We start from the raw sequence: 24,465 nt of genomic DNA, 5'->3' as shown, positions 1-24,465 counted from the left end.
TCCCCACCCACACCCCATAGTGTTAGCATCTGGCACCACTCATAGGTACTAAAGGTAAGGCTAACCATAGGAATAACTAGGCAGAAAATAGATATCTAGACCTACAGAGCTAATTAGTGTTGAAACCACAAGAGTTGTAAATGGATTTTCCATTAAGTCGGCTAGAATCCAGGATAGTGGGTAAACTCTGGGTGTCTGCTCACCAGGAACCCTATTTTGCTTCTGCTACATTGTTCCAATCCTTTGGGGCTTCTCAAAGCATATATATATATATATATATATATATATTATATACATAATATACACACACACACACACACACACACACACTTTAAAAAAAAAAATGAAGCCTTATGCTGAAGCCGCAACATAGAACAGAGAGAAGCTCTAACTCCCATTAAGGGGGAGCGAGGGGGGGGGGAGGAAGCAGGCTGAAATCTTGCCCACTGGTTCCTTCTCACCCACTCTGGAACCCCTGGTTTGAACACTACTGTTCCAGCCTCTGCCTGTTTTCAGCTCTCCTCTTGTCTCTTTTGTTTTCTAGACTCTGAGGCCAGCTGTTATCATTCCAGCTGCAGAGGGGATGGGAGGCAACTTCCTGTTATTCTATCCTGCCATCCCTATGGGGGTGGGACAGTCCCTCCCCCATCTGCTGCTGGTTGTAGAATGTGAGCCTGGATACAGCCTTCCTATGACTGGGGCTGGATGAATGACTGACTGGTAGCCATCCGGCCACTGTTCCAAGGCATTTGGGGAGCAAAGCAGGCAACAGGCACTACTGACAATTGTGTCCCTGACTGAGGGAGGGGAAGGATGAGTGGCTAAGAGGCAGGTTAAGTGGTTTGTGCAGAAAATGAGTTAAGGATTGTTGCATGGATGATGAAAGAGTGGGAAAAGGGAAGGATTTGGCCAATGTATGAGAGAGAGGGTGTGCAGCTGTGTGTTATGGTGAGATTATTTGGGTTCTGGGTGCATTCAGGAATGGAGGGGGGTCAGGGGTGATATGATGATCCATTTTTCTGTAGTCCTATATTTTTAGTGAATTGGGTATAAGGAATACAAAGAGGATTGAGCATGGAGCTTGCTTAATCCTGTGCGAAGATATGGAAATATATAAAACTGGATGTATTTAACCATATGTTTGTACCTCTGGGCAATCTCAGTAACCCTTACAATTACCTTTGGTGTATTATCAGCCCCATTTTATAAAGGAGGTGATCGAGGTTTCTGATGTGGAAAGTTTTAGTGACTTGCCAGTTATACAGCAATTAAGTGCTAGAACTGGGCAATGGACCCCAAGCCCTTTTTCGGAGGACTAGGTCTTAGTTAGGCTTTGAGAGAAGGGCAAGACTTAACACACTGAAGAGCGGGGATTCCAGAGAGGCCAGAAGGTGGAGTCAAGCAGGGATCTGTGACAGACCAGTTTGACTATCGCAGAGGGTTTCCCGGGAGTGAAGTAGGAGATTAAGGTGGGAAAGATAAATAGAGACCAGGTTAGGGAGGGTTTTAAGTGGCTAGCTAAGAATTGTAGGGAAAGGGGACCTAATTTAGAGGGGAAGATGTCGATGGCAAAAGCAAAGTGTTTTATTTTTTTTAAAGATTTTATTTATTTATTTGAGGCAGAATGAGAGAGAGAGAGCACATGAGAGGGGGGAGGGTCAGAGGGAGAAGCAGACTCCCCGCCGAGCAGGGAGCCCGATGCGGGACTCGATCCCGGGACTCCAGGATCATGACCTGAGCCGAAGGCAATCGCTTAACCAACTGAGCCACCCAGGCGCCCAAAAGCAAAGTGTTTTAGAAAACTCATTTGGTGGTGATGCATAGAAAGACTTAGAGCTGGGGAAAAATGAAATGAGAAATAAGTTAGGACGTTGGCATAGCATAGGTCTGACACACAGCATAATGGTGATAATAGAAAGTAGATCTGTGAGAGCAGAGGCCTGGGTCTATGGATTTTTTTCAGCATTATAGTGTTTGAGTGTTCATTGTGAGCAATCGCCACTGTAAAGAGAAACAATGGTTGGGGGGGCGGGGGTCAAATGGATCTTGGTTTCAACCCCGTTTCTGGATGTTCTGGAGTAATTTACTTACATTATCTGGCTGAGCCTTTGATTCCTTATGTTAAAGTGGGGCTAGTAACACTTTATGGGATGGTTGTGAGGATCAAGTGAGACACAGTGTTTGACTCTGTGCATCTGTCTATAATTTTTGGCAGACTGGTGAAATGTAGGAGATGTTGTCATCAAACAAACAATACAAACCAAAAGAATGCCAATACTTAATTCATTGTACTTCCAGAAGATAATGGATAATATGCTATCTATAGCTCATATAAATAGAGCCACGGTTCACCATTCAGTTCTGTCTTGTATCAGGTATTAGGCAAACTGAAAGAACCGTCTCCTGAGAATCATTCTGTTCTGTTAGCCAAGGGGATTATACAGCATGATATCCGTCAGGGGTAAATGTTAGTTAATTCTTAATTGATAGCTCAGCCACTGCAATTGGCTCCATTCAACAGTAACTATTCTCATGTGGCTTGTTGAACTCAATTGTGAGATTCTCCCCCCGCCCCCCCCCCCCCCCCCCGCTTTCAGGGGCGCAAGGAAAGCAACAGCCTTAAGGCACTTAAAAAGGTAAATAGTAATTTTTCTTACTTCGGAGATTCAATTTTATTTGCCCGGAAGCTCGTGGGGTGTGATTTTCACCGCTCAAAGCAAAAACAGCACATGGCTGATAACGCCACCAGTTAACAATCCAGAGCTGGGTCGCGGTTTCTAGGATTCTCTTCCCAACCTTTCCGGAGCTTTTGAAGTTCTAAATTCCCCATCTAAAGAAACACCCAGCCGCCCCAAGATAAAAGGGTAGAAGAGCGAGCTGGCGGTTTCCTTTATTTGCATGACTTAAAAGCTAGCCATTTTCTGCTCCACGCGCCGCCGGACTCGTACTTGCCCGTGACACAGAGGCAATTGTTTTTCCTTAGAAAGGGGGCCGGGGTGGGTTAGTTTCGTTTCCGATCTGGGATGTAGTAAATGCGCCAAGAGAAGTTCAAAACACGACCCGCAAGGCTCTTCCCCATACCATCACCTCCATTTCTTAGAGATAGCAGGAAAGGCAGCATTTTTTCCTTTTTCTACCACCACCACCACCCACTCCCAGCCCTGGTCTCGCTCGGCGAGGAATGTATAAAATTAGTTGACTCCTCTGAGTGACGGCCCCCGGACCCAATCAGCGGGCGCCCGGGCGCGGCCGACCCCACCCCCTTGCGAACTCTCTTTGGCTAATTCCCGCAGGGAGGGAGGAGAGAAGGCGAGTGGGAGGTGGGAGGGGGAGGTACCTGGAACTGGGAGTGATGTCAGCTCCCAGCTCGGTGCCTGCCCGGATTCCTGACATGGTGCAGGGCTGAGAGGGTGGGGAAGGCGGGAGCCGGACGGGAAAGGGCTCGGGCTGGGAGCCTGCGGCGGGGCAGCCTTGCCGGGGCTTTGAACTCGGACGGAAGGTGAACCAGAACTTTTGGAAGTAGTGCCGGCGGCTCTCCACCCCCCAGGTAAGGGCGTTTGGCTGCTCTCGGAGACCAGAGGGAAGTTGCACCGTTGTGTGGTTGCAGCTGGGTGTTGCAGCTGCTCCTCCTTTTCCCCGGCTCTATTTCCTTTCCAACTCACTCCTGTTTCCCAGGGGGAAACGTCCCAGGGGGAACGGGAACTTTTTTTGGGGGGGGGTAGGGCTTAACTCCTGGGGCTCCCAACTAGCTTATATGTGAAAAGTACCTCCAGGAAGGACAGGTAAGGTATTGTCTGTGTCCTTAGACCCCCACACCCTGGTCTCCCAGTAATACTTGAGAACCCCAATTAGAGAACTGTGTGTGTGTTGGGGGGCGGTATTTAAAGATGTCGCAAGTTTCGACTCAAAATTTATGCCCTTTGAGAGAGAACGAAAGGTTTGTATTTTTAGTTTCCCTGTGGCCTGTTACATGTTGATTTAAATGAAAGAATATCATTGTTATTCTTAATATTCTTATATATTAACGTAAAAAATCCTTTTATATGGTCCAGTCAGGATGTGAGAAATTCAGCTGGGGTGTATTAATTATGAGCTGTGGGAAAAAATCGTCTCTTGGGGGCACACTTCTAAAACTCCAACTCCTTTTCACTCTGACATTTTAACAGAATCCCTTTCATTGCCAACTTTGTGATCTGGAGAGGTTAGGAAAGCTGCTGAGAATCCTCACATCTGTTCCCTGTGGCTGCTTGAGGAAAGGATGAGGACTGGTAGTTGGGTTTTCCGGGATTATTTTTGGAGAAGAGAGTTTTCACAGGGAAATGGGGTGGAAGGCGTGGCATACGAACTCTTAATTATAGGAACATGGCTTTTTCAACATGTGGGACCAAAACAATCCTTCCTTTCAACAAGAAGTGCAAAGAGCAATAGAAGAAGAACTTGATTTAGTGTCCAAGTTTGGAAGTTAGGAAAAAGCAATTGGCTGTTGGGAGGAAAAGATATTTTGAGAAGTGGAGGTGTAGAATTCTGGTTTTTGTTTATTTCCTGTTTGAAACCCTTTTTCCTGTTTGGAGATCTTGTGTGCCCAGGTCACTAATTGGTGGTGATTGACTTTCTTGGGAAAAGAATTAACTCCATAAACTGATTCAGAACCCTCACTTATCAGTGCTTGAGGCTCTTTCTTTTGGAGAAGGAAAAAAAAAACAAAAAACACATGAGCTGAGACTTGGGAGTCAAGTTTCCCTTTTCATTCACCACTGTTCCTCAGCAGTGAAGATCCTTCTGTTGCCAGGTCAGGTGTGAACTTAATTGTGAGGCAAAAGCTGCGTCCCAGGTGCCTTGAATGAAAGGGCATTTCCAGGAGGTGAGGAAAGAAAGAAAAGCCACATTACATCTTATAAACCCCATGGAGGGAAATAGGGAACACAGGACTTCGTAGATGGGGTTCTCCGTCTTTCTAGCTGATGACAATCAGATTTCAGAGCTAGAAAGAAGTGTTTTGTTTTGCTGTTGTTTATAAAACACCTGGGTCTGTATTATTCTTCTTGAAAAAATTAGTACAGAGTGGATAAGGAGCAGGCTTTTTGCAAAGGGAAGGTGCGTTTTACTGAAAAGGTCAGAACATTTTAATTTTGGTTTGTGTTTTGGGGCTAAGACATAACAATTGCTTACTGGCTCTGAAATAGTGGTGAATGGGTCTTTTCTATTTATGTTCTGTGGGAAGTATGTAAAACATACTGTATTTTCCAGTGTACTTTTTCAGTGGGAAAGAGAAGGTAATGTGGAATTCCTGTGTGCTAAAGTGAGCTCACTGGAGCCTTGGTTGATAGAGTGTTCAAACTGCAGTTTGTAATAACCAGTCAAGTAAAGAGCATCTTTATGACGTTGTCCTGATGTGCCAAATTCCAATTTATGCTTTCTTTCCGGGAAACTAGTCCTGGCTTAGGGACTTGAATATGCCAGTGTTTTAAATTTCATTCACAGTTTGAGTAATAACACTTATTTTATGTACTTAGTTTTAACCAATTTATTTCCCTTTCCCTGTGTTTATAAGGCAGGTAGGGCATAATAAAACAAAGTACTTTTAAAGGACAAAATTTGAAAGATATTTGAGTTATTGAGTTGTGTAGGATCAGGTTTTAGTTAAATTCTCTTTAACCAACAACTATCCTACTTCCGATAGCTACTTTAAAAAAATAGGATAATCTGGCCTTTGTGGGCAGATAGATGTTGACTTGAAATGCAGGGAACAGTGTAGTTCCAGATCAATAGTACCTAATTTCAAGGACATCATAGACATTTTTTGGAAACAAGTTCAGTGAGGGAGAGCTTAACTGTTTATGTAGTCTTTTTGTCACTCACTGTACCAGCATGAGATAAATCAGAACAAGGTCACTTTTTCCCTGTTACTGACTAGCTGACTCCTTGTTAAACATGTGCCTTTCATATTCAGGAACTATTTGTATTTTTATAGTTAATTTCAATTATGTTGGTAATTTGTTACATTAAAATTAACTTTTTGAGTTTTAAATCTTCCATTTAAAAATGTTTGCCTGGGTGGCTTAGTTGGTTGAGGGTTTGACTCTTGGTTTCGGTTCACGTCATAGTCTCGGGGTCCTGGGATCGAGCCCTGCATTGGGCTCCCCACTCAGTGGGGAGTCTGCTTGGTATTCTCTCTCTCCCTCTACCCCCCCTCCACCTGTGCTCGCTCGCTCTCTCAAAAAAGGTTCCCAAATCCCAAACAGCACATTGTTCAAACTCTTATCTGAAAGAAGACCTCATTCATCTGATTCTGTCTTTTCAAAGATACTATTACATGTTTCTGACCTGATTTGAATTATCTTTTCAAAACAGTGAGTGAAATAATGACTATTCATTCACATTTGGGTGTGTGTCTTGATTCTTTATTAAAGAAATACTGCTTCAAAGTGGAGACCTAGCCAAGAGATAATGCATAATGATGGCCTTTTTATTCCCAGAGATTTCCCTAGAAAGCCATATTAGTTCTGAAATTAAGAAAAAGTCACAGTTGAGCAGCCAATCGTGAAATATTTCAGGGAGCTGAAAATTATTATTTTTTACCCATGGTTGAACAGATGGGTATAAGTATGAGATGCAAAGCTGTTAAGATCAGTGACACTGGGTGTTGTTTGGGGATAAATGGAACAAAGTGTCTGTCTTCTGTTCCCTTCAACTAAAGGTTGATAATTTCACAGTTAAATCAGTCATCAAACTGTCCAAAAACTGCTCTGGGCTTGTGCGGTTGCTTCATCTGTGGTGTATTCCATTTTTTCCTCAAACTCCTCACCGTGCATGTCAGAACCTTTTTCCTAGTCAAAAAGCCGACAGCTTTTGTCACATACATTACAGCCACAAAGACTGATGTTTTATTAATTGGAGGTAATGGCTTAAAAAACTAAACTGAACCAACCCACCCTACAAAAAATACAAAGACTCTTCTATTTCTTTTACGCTGTTTATTTTAAATCTAGTCATTATTGATGCCAGTTTGGCGTAAGTGGACAATGTTTCAAAAGGCCAAGTCATGACTTTTGCTGCAATATTTTTTTCCATTTTGAAGGATCTAAAATGCCAGACAACTAGATTTTAGATTAAAAAAATGGGCTCTCCCAGGAGTTTCAAGTTTGCACCCTTGTTAAGCACTTTTGTTGGGGAGGGGAGGGTCTGAGTGAAATGTGTAGTGGTGTATACCCGTTAAAGAGCTTCTATTTCTGAAATGTGGCTTTGGACCCTGAGTGTGGTCCTGGTGGGTGTGGTGTCACAATTTGTGACTGGACTTGGGTTTTGTGTCTCCCTAGAACTTGCTGTGACTCACATTTTGACTGGCCCCCATGCAAATCCGTGTTTTCGTTGGCAAGCATAAATGAGTTCAGAATAGAAAGATCATTTGGTGGTTTCTGTCCAGCGGTGTACGTAACAATATCCATGACTGAAGGAATTGTACCAACTCAAATTGTAGTTGATATCAGTCATTCTGGCAAATGCTCATGGCTTGACTATGAATCCTGGAGGAAGAAGATCAAGTACTGTAACGTCTGGGGCTAGCTGTAGATTTTATGGACACCCCCTGAACTTCAGAGGAAGGCTAGGTGTTTTCACATCCCTTTTAATTTAGGGAAATCAAGCATTTGACATAAAAACAGATACAAATTCAAGAGAGCAGGTGGACTGATTCCTAGTGTGTGTGTGTGTGTGTGTGTGTGTGTGTGTGTGTGTGTGTTAACAAGGGCAAACAATTTTACTTGGTAGGAGAGAGTAAAGATGCTGTTTTCATTGGCAAGCCCATTCATAAAGGAGTGGCCAAATTCTTTAGGCAGGCAAGGGAGTTCTTGGGAAGAAGTACGAGGCCCACTGGGAAGTGTATTCATTCTTTCATGCTATGCACGTAATACTCTACCATATCACTAAATATGCCTACGTTCTCTTGTATCTCTGTATGTAGGATCTAGCTCACGGAATCTAGTCCTTTTTTGCTGGCTGTTTGTCACCTTTCTCGCTACGGTCCTTGCACAAATGTCATCTTGCCACCATAGAGTTTTATGAGGTTTTTGTGAGGACAGTTTATGGAGTTTATTTGGGAGAAAGTGAAAACAAGGCTAGAACTCGATGGCCTACTTAATATTCTAACTTGTTAGTGTGGCTACAGTGGTTGCATAAGTCATGTTTCTGCAACCATTATCTGTGTCTAAAGATGCTGCTGCTTATAACAACACATAGTAGAGAGTTTTATTTTGTTTGAACCAGAATTTGGACACTCTCCACTACTGATGAATGATAGAAGAGTCCAGTGAGCCTGTAGGGTCTCATCTATATTAACTGGGAAGTGAGTGAGTGGGAGGAAGGGGAACAGTGGAGGACTCTGAGGGAACACTCCCGTTGAACCTGTGAGTTGGCCAGAATAATTTGTGTGAAGTCACCTGGCTCTCAGTGTTTTTCCTCTGGATCAGCTGCTATGGATGCGTTCACATTCTTCCAGCCACCCCCCCCCCCATCAGTTTGTGACTTTGCACAACGAGAAAGTTTCTAAATAGGGAGTTAAGGTTCTTTCATTGCTTTTTTTTTCCTCCCCAGAGTACCTTGATTCTCTAGGGTGACTTGTGCTCTACATCACTGTCTGGGGCAGACCCAGCTAGATGCCAACCAGAATCCATCCCACCCATATCTTCCCTACAGCTAACCCCATTTTGTTTAATTTACACCATGGCTGGTTTAAAACAAAAACAAAAAACTTAATTTTTCCAGAATCCCCTGCAGGGTGTCTAAGTGCTATAGTCTTGGCCAGTGAGATGGAAGTAGGTGGGTTGGGCTCCCTCCCCACTTTCAAAAGCTCTTATAAGGGGATGGCCTCTCTGAGCTCACCTTTTGCCCTTTGTACTTTTTTCTCCTTGGAACATGAAGGCTGTTTTCTTTCTTTCTTTTTTTTTCTTTTTTTTTAAGATTTTATTCCTTTATTTGAGAGAGAAAGACAGAGCATGAGCAGGGGGAAGAGGCGGAGGGAGAGGGAGAAGCAGACTCCCCACTGAGCAAGGAGCCCGACATGGGGCTCTATCCCAGGACCGTGGGATCACGACCTGAGCCGAAGGCAGACGCTTAACTGACTGAGCCACCCAGGCGCCCCTGAAAGCTGTTTTCTAACTGGAGAAGCCATCTTGTGACCAAAGACAAGAAGCTTAAGGGTTAAGCAAGCTGAGAAGCTGATGGCATTTTGGAACTCCTATACCAGACCTTGTCTGCCCATTTCTTGACTTTCTGGGAGAGAAAGAAAATCTCTATTTGGTTAGACCACAGGAGTTGGGTCTGTTACTTGTAGCCAGATGTAATCCTGAGTCTAAATTTTAAAAAGTCATAGTTCATCTTTTCTGTAAGAATTGAAAGGCGGTATTCTGTACAACAAAAGAGTAGTCAGTCTGGAGCCACGCAGACCCTCGGCTTGAATCCTGGCTTCGTTATTTATTTTATTTTATTTTTAAAGATTTTACTTATTTATTTGACAGAGAGAGACACAGCGAGAGAGGGAACACAAGCAGGGGGAGCGGGAGAGGGAGAAGCAGGCTTCCCGCAGAGCAGGGAGCCTGATGCGGGGCTCGATCCCAGGACCCTGGGATCATGACCTGAGCCGAAGGCAGACGCTTAACGACTGAGCCACCCAGGCGCCTCAGTTACCCTGGTTTCGTTATTTATTATAGTCTAGTATTGGCACATAATCTAACTTCTCCGCGTCTCGGTGTTCCCATCTTTAAAATGGTGGTGATGATATTTGTTTCATAGAATTTTTAGAAATAATTTCAAAATAATTAGAAATTATTAATAGAAATAATAACGGCACATTAGGCACAGAGATTTTCAACAAATGGTGGCAACTACTCCTGAGGGAGAGTGTAACGGGGAGCCTGTAGAGGAAGAGGCAAGTAGTTCAACTTCTGGTAGGTTCTCAGTAAACAGACTGAAGGACTGAATGGTAGAGTAGCTTTACAGCTGCAACCGCTCACCTGCGTGTACTCGCCATTGGGCCAGTGCGCATCTCTTAGCCTCAGCCTCACCTACAAACACCAGAATACTTGGAGCTCTTTTGTCTTTCAACTTTGGTTGAAAAAGCAAAGGATGTCCTTATGAAAAATTTATTAACTATAGCCTGGGGAGGAAGGGTGTGGACTGTAGAGTCAGAGAAATGTAGATTAGAATCCCTTGTCCTTACTGGCTGTGTGCTTTTGTTTTCTGTGAAATGGGAATACTCGGTTGGTTATGAGGACTCAGTACGATAATGTATGTGTTTAAGGAATGTTTGGCCTTGGTATGAGGTCCTCTTGAAGATGTAAGAACAAAACATGGCCTTTACCCTTGAGAATATTCACATATGGGAGATGGGGGCAGAAAGGAGATGGCTCTCCTTACACAAAACCATAATAAAAAACAGATTTAGACTTCTGTTTAGCTGTTAAAATGGTTGGGAAAAAAACCATGTTGATTTATACATATGTCTGTTATATATTAAGAAAAACTGCCAAGCAGTTATGTATAGTTTATACTTGTTAATGCATGAAAAACGATTAAATGGGGTGATTTATGGGAGGTAGATTAACATGGCAGGGAAGATGAAAGGGGGTTTAATTTTTTAAAAAAGCGTATTAATGTTTATTTTACAACATTCATGCATTAGTTCTGAAATATAAAAAGAATTAAAGTTCAAAAAATCGATTTGTTGGGTCTTTGGGAGGTAGGTGTGGGAAGATCGGATGAGCTAGATGAGTCACTCCAAGGAAGGGTTGGGTTTGGTGGGATCCCTGGAGGAGGTGGGATTTGAATGGGTCTGGAAGGAGTAGGAGATTTTGAGGCAGCGGGGGGAGATGAGCATGCTGGGCTTTTGTGGGAAATGTAGAAGGTAGTGAGATTAATTTTAGAGAAAGATAAGATACAGAGATCAATATTAAGAGAAGGAGGATGTAATGGAGCCAGCCCTTAGATGGTTTTTAAGAGAGTGACAAGATTATGCTTTAACATGCGATTTTTTTTTTTAAAGGTGGGGAGAATTATGAGAATTATGTTATAAAGATGACTTCGGAAATAGTATGTTGGATGTTATTGGAATATAAGTGATGAGGGGTGGGGAGAGGGGCAAAACATCTTTAATCAAGAAAGGCATCAGGGTACATGGATGGCTCAGTCAGTTAAGCATCCGACTCTTGATTTTGGCTCAGGTCATGATCTCAGGACTCTGAGATCGAGCCCCGTGTTGGGCTGTGTGCTCAGTGCAGAGTCTGCTTGGGATTCTCTCCCTTTCCCTCTGCCCCTCCCCCCTACTCAAGTTGTGCGTGCGCGCTCTCTCAAATAAAATAAATAAATAAAATCTTAAGAAAAATGGCACACAAGTGAAAGTTGAATTTTATTGGGAAATAGGAAGGATTAAGAATTGAACACCCGGAGTTTGAGATTCCATCATGACCCACAATAACTTACCTTTGTCTTCATTCCATTATATAAATGGGTAAAATAATAGTATCTGTCTTATTAGGTTTTTAGAATAAAGTAATAGCTAATGCTTAGGCAGCACTTGGCACGTACCAAGCACTATTCTAAGCACCTTACATATTTTAACTTAGATTTAATCCCTACATCAGCCCTAAGAAAAGGTATTGTTATTATTCCTATACTACAGAGGAGGAATCTGAGGCACCGAGAGGCTAGATGAATTTCCCTAGATTGTGCATGTTGGACTCAGTATTTTTTAAAATTTAAATTCAATTTTTTTAATTTAAATTCAGTTAATTAACATATAATGTATTAGTTTCAGAGCTAGAGGTCAGTGATTCATCAGTCTTATATAGTACCCAGTGCTCATTACATCATGTGACCTCCTTAATGCCCATCACCCAATTACCCCATCCCTCTACCCACCTCCCCTCCAACAACCCTCAGTTTGTTTCCTGTGATTAAGGGTCTCATGGTTTGTCTTCCTCTCTGATTTCGTCTTGTTTTATTTTTTCCTCTCTTCCCCTATGCTCCTCTGTTTTGTTTCTTAAATTCCAGATATGAGTGAGATCATATGATAATTGTCTTTCTCTGATTGACTTATTTCGCTTAGCATAATACCCTCTAGTTCTGTCCACATTGTTGTAAATGACAAGGTTTCATTCTTTTTGCTGGCTGAGTAGTATTCCATTGTGTGTGTGTGTGTATACACACACACACACACACATATATATATATATATACACACCACATCTTCTTCTTCCATTCATCTGTGGATGGACATCTGGGCTCTTTCCATAGTTTGGCTATTGTGGACATTGCTGCTATAAACATTGGGGTCTAGTTGCCCCTTTGGATCACTGCATTTGTATGTTTGGGGTAAATACCCAGTAGTGCAATTGCTCAGTCACAGGGTGGCTCTGTTTTCAACTTTTTGAGGAACCTCCATACTGTTTTCCACAGCGGCTGCACCAGTTTGCATTCCCAACAACAGTGTAAGAGGGTTCCCCTTCCTCTGCTTCTTCGCCAACATCTGTTGTTCCTGACTTGTTAATTTTATCCATGTTGACTGGTGTGAGGTGGTATCTCATTGTGGTTTTGATTTGTATTTCCCTGATGCTGAGTGATGTTGAGCATTTTTTCATGTGCCCGTTGGCCATTGGTATGTGTTCTTTTTTTTTTTTTTTTAAATTTTATTTACGGTATGTGTTCTTTAGAGAAATGTCTGTTCATGTCTTCTGCCTATTTCTTGCCTGGATTTTTTTATTCTTTGGGTGTTGAGTTCGATAAGTTCTTTATAGATTTTGGATATAGTCCTTTATTTGATAAGACATTTGCAAATATCTTCTCCCATTCTGTCAGTTGTCTTGGCTTTGTCTACTGTTTCCTTTGCTGTGCAAACTTTTTTATCTTGATGAAGTCCCAGTAGTTCGTTTTTGCCTTTGGAAACATGTCTAGCAAGAAGTGGCTGCAGCCAAGGTCACAGAGGTTGCTGCCTGTGTTCTCTAGCATTTTGATGGATTCCTGTCTCACATTTAAGTCTTTCATCCATTTTGAGTATTTTTGTGTGTGGTGTAAGAAAATGGTCCAGTTTCATTCTTCTGCATGTGGCTGACCAATTTTCCTAGTACCATTTATTGAAGAGACTTTTTTCCATTGGTTATTTCCTGTTTTGTCAGAGATTAGTTGACCATAGAGTTGAGGGTCCATTTCTGAGTTCTCTATTCTGTCCATTGATCTATGTGCCTGTTTTTGTGCCAGTACCACACTGTCTTGATGATTACAGCTTTGTAACAGAGTTTAAAGTCTGGAATTGTGATGCCACCAGCTTTGCTTTTCTTTTTCAACATTCCTCTGGCTATTTGGGGTCTTTTCTGGTTCCATACAAATTTTAGGTTTGTTCCAGCTCTGTGAAAAAAAGTTGATGGTATTTTGGTAGGGATTGCATTGAATGTATAGATTGCTCTAGGTAGCGTAGACATTTTAACAATATTCTAATCCATGAGCATGGAATGTTTTTCCATTTCTTTGTGTCTTCCTCAATTTCTTTCATAAATGTTCTATAGTTTTCAGATTACAGACCCTTTTACCTCTTTGGTTAGGTTTATTTCTAGGTACCTTATGGTTTTTGGTGCAATTGTAAATGGGATTGACTACTTAGTTTCTCTTTTGTCTCATTGTTGCTGTATAGAAATGTAACTGACTTCTGTGCATTGATTTTTTTATATCCTGCTGAATTCCTGTATCAGTTCTAGCAATTTTGGGGTGGAGTTTTTTAGGTTTTCTACATAGAATATCATGTCATCTGTGAAGAGTGAGAGTTTGACTTCTTCCTTGCCAATTTGGATGCCTTTTATTTCTTTTTGTTTGATTGCTGCGGTTAGGACTTCTAGTACTATGTTGAATAGCAGTGGGTGATAGTGGACATCCCTGCCATGTTCCTGACCTTAGGAGAAAAGCTCTCAGTTTTTTCTCATTGAGGATGATATTCACTGTGGGTTTTTTGTATATGGCTTTTATGATATTGAGGTATGTTTCCTCTATCCCTACACTGCAGAATTTTTATCCAGAAAGGATGTTGTAATTTGTCACATGCTCTTTCTGCATCTGTGGAGAGGATCATATGGTTCTTGTCCTTTCTTTTATCAATATGATGTATCACACTAATTGATTTGTGGATGTTGAACCACCCTTGCAGCCCAGGAGTAAATCCCACTTGGTCGTGGTGAATAATCCCTTTAATGTACTGTTGGATCCTATTAGCTAGTATCTTGGTGAGCATTTTTGCATCCCTGTTCATCAGGGATATTGGTCTGTAATTGTCCTTTTTGGTGGGGTCTTTGGTTTTGGGATCAAAGTAACGCTAGCCTCATAAAAACAGTTTGGAAGTCTTCCTTCCATTTCTCTTTTTTGAAACAGTTTCAGAAGAATAGGTATTCTTTTTAAAACGTCTGGTAGAATTCTGCTGGGAAGCCATCAAGGCCTGAACTCTTGTTTGTTGTGAGATTTTTTGCCTACTGCCTCAATTTCCTTGCTGGTTATAGGTCTGTTCAGGTTTTCTATTTCTTCCTATTTCAGTTTTGATAGTTTATATGTCTCTAGGAATGCATCCATTTCTTCCAGATTTCCTGATTTGTTGGCATATAGTTGCTCATAATATGTACTTGTATTTCTTTGGTGTTGGTTTCCATCTCTCTTTTTTCATTCATGATTTTATTCCGGTCCTTACTCTTTTCTTTTTTGATAAGTCTGGCTAGGGGGTTATCGATCTTATTCTTTCAAAGAACCAGCTCCTAGTTTCGTTGACTTGTTCTACTGCTCTTTTGGTTTCTATTTCATTGATTTCTACTCTAATCTTTATTATTTCTCTTCTCCTGCTGGATTTAGGGTTTATTTACTGTTCTTTCTCCAGCTCCTTTAGGTGTAAGGTTAGGTTGTATATTTGAGGTCTTTCTCGTTTCATGAGAAAGGCTTGTATTACTATATACTTCTTTCTTGGGACTGCCTTTGCTGCATCCCAAAGGTTTTGAACAGTTGTGTTTTCATTTTCATTTATTTCCATGAATTTTAAAAATTCTTCAATTTCCTGGTTGACCCATTCATTCTTTAGTAGGATGCTCTTTAGCCCCCAAGTATTTGAGTTCTTTCCAAATTTCCTCTTGTGACTGAGTTCCAGTTTCAAAGCATTGTGATCCAAAAATATGCAGGGAATGATCCCAATCTTTTGGTACCGGTTGAAACCTGATTGGTGATCCAGTATGTGATCTATTCTGGAGAACGTTTCATGTGCACTGAAGAAGAATGTGCATTCTGTTGCTTTAGGATGGAATGCTCTGACTATATCTGTGAAGTCCATGTAGTTCAGTGTGTCTTTCATAGCCCTTGTTTCCCTGTTGATCTTCTGCTTAGATGATCTGTCCATTTCAATGAGTGGGGTGTTAAAAGTCCCCCACTATTATTGTATTATTCCTTCCTCATCTCTTATTACAGTCTTTGATATAAAATCTAATTTGTCTGATAAAAGGATTGCTACCCCAACTTTCTTTTGATGTCCATTAGCATGATAATTTTCCACCCCCTCACTTTCAATCTGGAGGTGACTTTTGGTCTAAAATGAGTCTCTAGGAGACAGCATATCCATGGGTCTTGCTTTTTTTTAATCCAATCTGATTCCCTGTGTGTTTTGATTGGAGCATTTAGTGTATTTATATTCAGAGTAACTATTGAAAGATATGAATTTAGTGCCATTGTATTACATGTAAAGTCACTGTTTCTGTATAATGTCTCTCTTCCTTTCTGGTCTATGTTACTTTGGGGCTCTCTCTTCGATTAAAGGATCCCTTTTATTATTTCTTGCAGGGCTGGTTTCGTGGTCACAAATTCTTTCAGTTTTTGCTTGTCCTGGAAGCTTTTTATCACTTCTATTTTGAATGATATCCTAGCTGGATAAAGTGTTCTTGGCTGCATAGTTTGCTCATTTAGCACCCTGAATATATCATGCCAAGTCGTTTTTGGCCTGCCAGGTCTTGGTGGATAGGTCTGCTGCCCGTCTAATGTTTTTACCCTTGTAGGTTATAGACCTTTTGTCCTGAGCTGCTTTCAAGATTTTCTCTTTGTCTCTGAGATTTGCAAGTTTCACTATTATATGTCAGGGTGTTGGGACCTATTTTTACTGATTTTTGGGGGGTTCTGTGTGCCTCCTGGACTTCAGTGCCTGTTTCTTTCCCCAGATTAGGGAAGTTCTCAGCTATAATTTGCTCCAGTATACCTTCTCCCCCCCACCTTTCCTCTTCTTCTGGGATCCCAGTTATTCTAATATTGTTTCACTTTATGGTATCAGTTATCTCTTGAATTCTCCCTTCATGATCCAGTAGTTGTTTATCTCTTTTTCTCAGCTTCTTTATTCTCCATCATTTTGTCTTCTATATCTAATTCAATCTTCTGCCTCATTATCCTAGCAGTTAGAGCCTCCGTTTTTTATTGTATCTCATTAATAGCCTTTTAAATTTTGACTTGATTAGATTTTAGTTCTTTTATTTCTCCAGAAAGGGATTCTTTAGTGTCTTCTATGCTTTTTTCAAGCCCAGCTAGTATGTTTATAATCATTACTCTGAACTGTAGTTCCAACATCTTACTTATATCCATACTGATTAGGTCCCTGGCAGTCCATACTGCCTCTTGTTCCCTCTTTTTTTTTGATGTTTTTCCGTCTTGTCATTCTTGCAGAAAGTGGTCGCTTTTCTATTTGTAGAGTTGCAACTTTTCTTAGTGGTCCTGTTGAGTTCACAGGTGTTCAGAATAATTTGATAGCTATCTAGCTGAATTCCTGGGACCAGATGAAACTAGGGTCTCCTATTCCTCTGCCATCTTGGAGTGTCCTCTGTTGGAGTCAATATTTAAATGCAGGTAGGTACAGTCTCTAGGGTCAGTATCTTCAACCACTTCCTATTACTGCCTCTGGCTTACTTCTGTATTTGGCATGTTAAAAGCTATTAAGATCTATCTGTTAGTTGATTTTATCCACATGAAGATGTTAAGAATTTGAGATTTGGGGGCACCTGGGTGGCTCAGGTAGTGATCCCGGGGTCTTGGGATCAAGTCCCACATTGGGCTCCCTGCTCAGCCGGGGAGTCTGCTTCTCCCTCTCCTTCTGCTGCTCCCTCTGCTTGTGCTTTCTCTCACTCTCCCACTCTCTCTGCCACTCTCTGTCAAATAAATAAATAAAATCTTTAAAAAAAAATTTGGAGTTTATGTTTAGAGTTTAGGCAAAATCCTAGTTTGATGAATGATTTCCATGGAGCTTTTATATAACGAGTAAGATAGATGAACTCACTAAAGAAGATGTCAAATAAAAAGAGAAGCAAGTATAGAGCCTTCAGGGAACTCTTTTTTTTTTTTTTTACACATTACATATATTTATTAACATTCTTATAATCAAATATTTTTAAAAGACTAGAAAATATGGGGCAAGGAGACATGACAGAACATGGCATTCTGAAGATTATTTGAATCTAATGTTGATCAGTTATTTGTAGGCCATGAAAGTGTTTAATATCAAGAAAAGATGTCCTGGGGCGCCTGGGTGGCTCAGTCGTTAAGCGTCTGCCTTCGGCTCAGGTCATGATCCCGGGGTCCTGGGATCGAGCCCCATGTCAGGCTCCCTCCTCCGCGGAAAGTCTGCTTTTCCCTCTCCCACTCCCCCTGCTTGTGTTCCCTCTCTTGCTGTGTCTCTCTCTGTCAAATAAATAAATAAAAATCTTAAAAAAAAGATGTCCTGTTATGGATAAGTAATAAGTACAGCTTATCTTTCATTTGATTTACTTCTGGAAATCTTAGAGAAATGCCCATAATCTGCAGAAACACAGCAAACCATAAGATACTTTAGAAACTAAAAAAGCAAAATTGAAAATTTAGTTATTTTCTGTTTGTTATGCTGTGTACAATATATCAAATATTCCCAGTTTTAGTTTTATTAAATTTTTTATTGAAAGTTGACATACAACGTTATATTATTTTCAGGGGCACGCCGTAGCAATTCTGTCCATTCTGCGGTGCTCACCACAATAGGTGTAGTTACCATCTGTCACCAAACAGTGTTATTCCAATATTGTTGACCACATTCCCTTTGCTGTGATTCTAATCTCTGTGACTTATTTTACCCCTGGAGGTTTGTATCTCTTAATCCCCTCCACCTCTTTTGAAGAAGATGCAGAATAAAAAGAGAAACAAATATACAACCTTCAGGGAACTCTTGACATTTAGACCTGATGAGGCTAAAGAAACTTATTAAAGGAGGAAGAGCGGGAGCGACCAGAGAAGGGGAAGATGGTGGTAGCAAAGGGGGAGAGGCAGACCAACACACATGGACTGTGCTCGCCGTCCGGCGCAACAGACCCGTTAGAAGGATGGGTCTGAGAAACTGCCCCTGGTCCAGCCGCCAGGTCATTCATGAACTTGGAGAGCGCAGTCTATGCAATTCAGAGTGCAAAAAACTGAGGATTGCAAGGGAGGAATGCACCGCAGGTGGCCCTGTAGCCCAGCCTTTCAAGGACTCAACCCAGGAGAAGCATGCTGCGATAGATTGGTGTGAAGCAGGCACAGGTGTGCGGGGGGTGGTGATGTGAAAGCAGCATGAACAATCAGGTGGAGAGTGGCCCATTAGCCCGAACTCCGTAAGAGCCCTTCTTCAGATGGGCTAGAAGAAAGGATGGGGAAATAGAAACAGATGTGATCGGAAGGGTTAAGAGTTGAGTAAGTTCACCGCAGGCAGTCTGCATTTTTTCAGTCGAATAGGAGGCAGTGAAAGGAAATTCACAGACAAGCCACTCAGGCTCCTGAGAGGCTGGCTGTCAGGATTATTGGTGCAGAGGAAAAATTTGAAAGAATGACAGAAGTCTCTCATCTAAACAATACAAATTGACACATTTGCCGGGATGTGTCTCCAGGCGGGAAATTAATTTATTGAAGTGGAAAGTGGTGGTACAAAACAGAAGAGGAGAATGAAATGAGACAAAGGAAAACTTGACTGTATTTGAAGGAGGCCTTTTTAGACAGCCAGACTTAGTGGTTCACAGAACCACTTCCCAGGGGAAACCTGAGCACTCTGAGTGGTGAGAAACGGTTTGAGTTTGGTTAAAACTGCACCGCCAAAGCTCGGGGGAAGCACTCTGTAAAAAAAGGGAGATGTCCAGCAGGGAGGTTTCTGCCTTAGATGCTACTCTGGGTAAGGTCTTGTGCAGTCTTCAGTTTAACTGTCTCTAGAGCCATCTTTAGTTGGAAAGACATCGGCTTGCGCTATTTCAGCAGATGTGTTGTAATGATGTGAGAGGCCTGGGGGAAAAGGACTAAAGTGATTCAGTAATTAAGAGCATGGAACTAAAAAATCAGCACCCCCATCAGTCCATCGGTGGGTCTTTTGGGGGGTTGCTTTGAAAGACATCAGGAGGAACTTATCCAGGTGTGTGTAGTATTTTATTTTATTTTTTTTAGAGATTTTATGATTTGAGAGAGACTGTGCATGAGCAATGGTGGGCGGGGGTGGGGGACTAGAGGGGCAGAGGGAGAGGTAAGAGAGAATCCCAACCAGGCCCCACACCCAGTGTGGAGCCTGTCACAGGGCTTGGTCTCACTACACAGAGCTCAGGAGCTGAGCTGAAACCAAGAATTGGACCCTCAACCGACTGTGCAACCCAGGTGCCCCGTGTGTAGCATTTTAGAGAGACATGATGTTCTTGACTTCAGTGGTTCTCAGTGGGCTGGCCACAGAATTTGTAGAGCCCTGTGTAAAAAGAAAATGTGTGGCTCCCTTGTTCAAAAAGCAGGAAAAAAGCAATGTTAAAGGTACTAACATAAAAAGTTTCTCCTTCTATACTCTCTCCCTTGACTTGTCCTCATGTCTGCTATTCATATCGTTCTAAGTGAAGAGAAATTAAAAATTTAACTAGCATGATTTGTACTGTTTATATACTGTGCGAGACCAGTGTTAAATGCGAACATAAGAGCATTTGACACATCTGCAGAATTACTGAAATCACACACTTCGTATTTTGTAATTTGTATGTGCATATGTGTATTGTTCTTACCAGAACGTGAAAACACTGACCAAAACTAACTACTTTTATTCAGTTCTTGATACCTGCATTCTCTTAGTCTTTGTCTTACAGAAGGAAGGGCTGGCTCGAAGGACGGACTGAAAAGAAAAGAAAAAGAACCATGGGTTGCCCTGTCTTTCCTTTTCCTCCTGTGCCGTTATTGTCACTGTCCATGGTCAGCTAATACAGGGAAGTAATAGGAGGAAGAGTGTATGATAAGATTCCTTGGTTGGTGGTGTTTCTTAGAAAGACGTTGCTTTGTTTCTACGTATGCAAAGCGAGTTGTGGTTCCTTTCCATGGAAAGCATGGCTTCTGGGAGCTGTCAGCACCCAACCACCTGCTCAGTTGTCTTTGTAACACACTTACCTTGAACTAATCTTCCTGGACTCCCATGCATCATGAATCCACAGAAATTCTGTGCTCTTGGGTCATGGCAAACACTGTAAGAATGGTGGCCACACATACTAAACAGGATTTCCTCTGCTCACACGCATGCTCCATTTCCCCATTAGACCTCACTTACAAACCACAAGTTCAGAGTTAAATTAAGAATCTCAGAGTGATGACAGCACAGCATTAAACCAAGCATGGAGCATTTCTGAGCATGGGGTTCTGTGTGATGACACAGGTCACAAGTCCTTGAAGATTGCCCTGTTCTCAGAGGTCAAAGAGCACACTTTTAAGCCTGTTTCCCTCTGGTCCTAAAGACTCCCCTTCATTATCAAAGTTGGCAATGGGTCAGGTTTGTGTCTGGCATCCCAGGGACCCTCTCCTGGCCATCAGCACTGTTATTTTTGCCTTTCATACGTTTTTTGAATCACTCTCTATTATCTCTGCCATTGCCTTGGTTCACATCCCTGTCAGCTCTTATGTAGATCCTGTGGTGTCTACGTGGGGTGTCTCTCCCGATCAAATGAGGGCCCCCAAATGTGGGGTGATGATTGGGTCAAAGCCAGTGGTGCAAGAATTCACCTGAGGCAGAACAAAGGAGATAGAAGTTTATAGAATATACTGCAGGGCGTTGGGGCGGCCAGGACAGTAGAGGAGAGAGACTGTCAGCAATGAGGCAGTGGGTGGAGGCTGTTTTTAAAGTGGGGAGATGAGGAGGTATGGTGCTGTATGGAGTTCTTCCATTTTTGGCAACTGTGCCTAATTGTAAGTAGCCCATTGGTCAGTTAGGGCTGATGGATACATATATATTTTTAAAGATTGATTGATTTATTAGAGAGTTTGAGAGAGTGAGTGGGGCAGGGTGGGGGGCGGCTGGGGACGGGAGCAGAGGGAGAGAATCCCCAAGCCGACTCCTCGCTGAGCGCAGAGCCCGACGTGGGGCCGGATCTCAGGACCCGTGAGTCAGGCGCTTAACCGACCGAGTCACCCGGGTGCCCCAGGCCAATGGGTGTTTTGAGGTGGGTCACCTGAGGGCCTGTTTGTATTCAACCAGCGGGGGCGCTGTGGGCCCTTTCTATATTCCATTGCTCAAGCCTGTTGCCTAAAAGCAGTCCCTACACACCCTGCAGTTAGCTTCTTCCCTGTATTCTACGACACATTGCCAGACAAATCTTCCAAATATATTGGGTATGAGGCTACTCTGCCTGCCCCCAAAAGCTTTACTTGACCTCCTGTGGGCTATGGCTAACGGTGGGGTTTTTATACTGGTGGTCCTGGGATGGAGACTGCAGGGAGATAGGTTTGGCTTGACCTACACAGTATTTAAAGAAATTTAAGCCAATACTTAAAGTTTGGGAGATTTCACCTAATTGAAATCCAGATTTTAAAAACAGGAAATCTGGCTACTCTGGGCTCTTGTTTCCTTGTGTTGGGCTGATGCCCGTAGAGAACAGGAGGACCTGTGGACTTGGGAAAGAAGACATTTGGATTTACTTTTAGGGCAGATTGACTCATTGTTCTGGCAAAATCATCACTTTCACTTATGTAAATTTAAAGCAAGCATCTGCCTGTTGTCCTCAGGGAATGCTGATCTTTCAGTCTGAGAAGTTAAGTTCTCCACCTTCATAATGGAATGTATCCTTCGTAGCAGCCCTTGGTTACTTTTTTAGGAGACATATTTCTTAGGTCTCACCTGGTCAGCGTCATCACAGGTCACCTGGAGGTCACCTTGTGACCTCATCTGGTCTTGACCTTTTTTCCCACGCTTGTCTTCCCCTGTCCTGCTGGGCTGGGACCGCGGCTCTGCCCCTCTGGAGTGCTTTAAGTCAATCCCGCCTTTTCTCCCACTCCTATTGGCTCTTCTCTTTGTTTGAACCATTCCTTCTCTTTCCTCCAGGCCCACTTGAAGCAGTTCAGGAAACCTTTGCTGAGAGCCTCTGTCAGAGCTCAGCGTGCAAACTGTGCTGGAGGCAGGTAATGAAATTTTTGGATTTTGAGATGCTCAAGTACCAAGTAGGTGGTGAGTTCAGGGTGTTCTTGAAGGTTCATTCCAGCCTGATGATTTTGAGATGTTCTAGTCTGTGCAGTGCCGGTGCCTATATATTGCCAGGCATTTGGTATCTAGCTGTTTTTTTTGAAATCGTATTTCGTGAAAGGAACTTGATTCGCACCCTCTCAGTGCACATTATAAGGGCAACACTAGCATCAGTCTCCATTTTACAGATGAGGAAACCGTTTTCTTCAAAACTGGCACTCCAGATAGCTTTCCATACCTGTGTCTTATTTCTTCAGATAGATTGTGTACTTGTCAAAGGCCACGACTGTGCTTTCACCAGACTCTGTTATCGGTCATCATCCGTAAATGTTTACGTGCTGAGAGAAATGGTTTACTCGACCAGTGTGCACCAAGGCCCACTTGACGAGGCTCCATGGGGGTGGGTGCAAAGGAGACTCAAGTCGAAAAGATGGGTGTGTCTCATAAGTTATACTGGAAGATAGGCCTCCTACCTGTGCACAGATACAGTACCGAGTTCTGGATCTCGAGCTCTGAAGTTAGATGGGCCTCGCTCTGTCTGTCTCCTCCTTTGTAAAATGCGGGTAAGGAGAGCATGTAATTTGTAGCAGTGGTTTTCAGCTGGGGTGATTTTTGCCCTGTGGGAGTCATTTGGCGATGTCAGGAAATCTTTATGTTACAACTGGGGATGGAGGGAGGACCGACATTTAGTGAGTAGAGTCCAGGGATGCCGCTGAACGCCCTACAGTGCAGGGGACAGAACAAGAAATTACAAAGAATTACACTGACAGGAGTGCTGAAGTTGAGAAACCCTGCCTCGTTGGTTTGTGAAGATGAAGGCAGATAATGGATGCCATCTCAAAGATTGTAAAATCAGCTTTTAGGGGGGTGACCCCCAAAAGGCTCAATTTCCGTGGCATCTGTGATTCTTGCTAAGGAAAACCCTTTATGATAAGGATTTTGCACTCTCCTGTTTAGAGGACTCACTGGAGAGACTGTTTGTGTTACATTGTGTACTAACATTAGCTGGCTGGATTTATGGGAGCTGTAAAAACAATTGTTAATTTTTAGGGTGTTCCTGGTAAACTTCCTGCTTGCTTAACCGGTTTGTTCTGTGGAGATAATTTTGGTGTGTGGGTTTAAATCCTCTGATGGAAAATGTTTTGGTTAATGAATTTCCAAAATATATTTTGACAAGAGGGAGATGAAAAGTTTTTTGTTTTCACATCAAGACACTTCATGTTTTTCTAGCCCTAGATTTAAAACAAAGCCTCTCTCCCCTCAGTTTACTGCCTTACCTGCCAGCTGCACCCATTTGGGTATTTGTGGGAGTGGTTTGGAGAGCTGTTGGATTTCCATCTATTCTTTGTTGGGTTTGCAGGGGAGATTGTTATTTAAATTTTTTTGTAATTATAAAAGTAATATGCACTTTATAGACGATTTTAGTAGTATAGAAAAACCATAAAGATGTAGTAAAAAAAAAGTTATCAATAATCCTACCACACAAAGGTACAACTACGTTGCTGTGTTTCTGTCCATTTTTAAAATTTATACATTGTTTCCATATTTGAAATACTCTGAGTCTATGATTTGTTTCCCCCTTTTTACTTATTATTTTATTTGTCTTTCCCCACACTACAAAAATAACTACTATTTCTAAGGACTGTAAAATATTCCATCTAGGGATGTTTCATGATTAATCCGATTGCGGAGCCTGTTTTCAGTGTTTGATGAACATCTTATGCCGTCAGCATTTTCTTTCAGATCATTTTTATTTTTATCATAGATGACCAGAAGTAGAACAAAAGGATGGGCATGCGTATGGATATCTTGATTGATATTGCTAATGGTTGCCAAAAACGTGTATACTGATTTTTGCCACCAGCAGCAGAGTGATAGTCTCATTTTAATAATATTTGACAATTTTCTAGGGGAAAAGATATTTCACTTTTCTTTTTTGTTTATTTGATATTAATGAGATCAAA

At 42.1% G+C, this 24,465-nt stretch overlaps 1 protein-coding gene across 17 annotated transcripts in view; it reads left to right on the top strand.

Annotated features, from left to right (window-relative positions):
• Positions 1-3,337: 3,337 nt before the first annotated feature.
• Positions 3,338-24,465, top strand: part of PPFIBP1 (PPFIA binding protein 1) — a 172,528-nt gene continuing 151,400 nt past the window's right edge. For 7 of the 17 annotated variants that reach the window (XM_027592500.2, XM_027592487.2, XM_027592494.2 and 4 more), the window contains exon 1: positions 3,338-3,547. The gene's annotated coding sequence lies outside the window, so the exon portion shown is untranslated. Of the gene's footprint in view, positions 3,548-22,363; positions 22,441-24,465 lie in introns of all 17 variants that reach the window. The other 10 variants (XM_027592490.2, XM_027592493.2, XM_027592492.2 and 7 more) reach the window with 4 other exon arrangements.

Source organism: Zalophus californianus, chromosome 9, assembly GCF_009762305.2.
Source record: "Zalophus californianus isolate mZalCal1 chromosome 9, mZalCal1.pri.v2, whole genome shotgun sequence".
Taxonomy (NCBI): Eukaryota; Metazoa; Chordata; class Mammalia; order Carnivora; family Otariidae; genus Zalophus; species Zalophus californianus.
The sequence above is the reverse complement of the archived record's forward strand: the minus strand, read 5'-3'. Positions and strand labels throughout refer to the sequence as shown.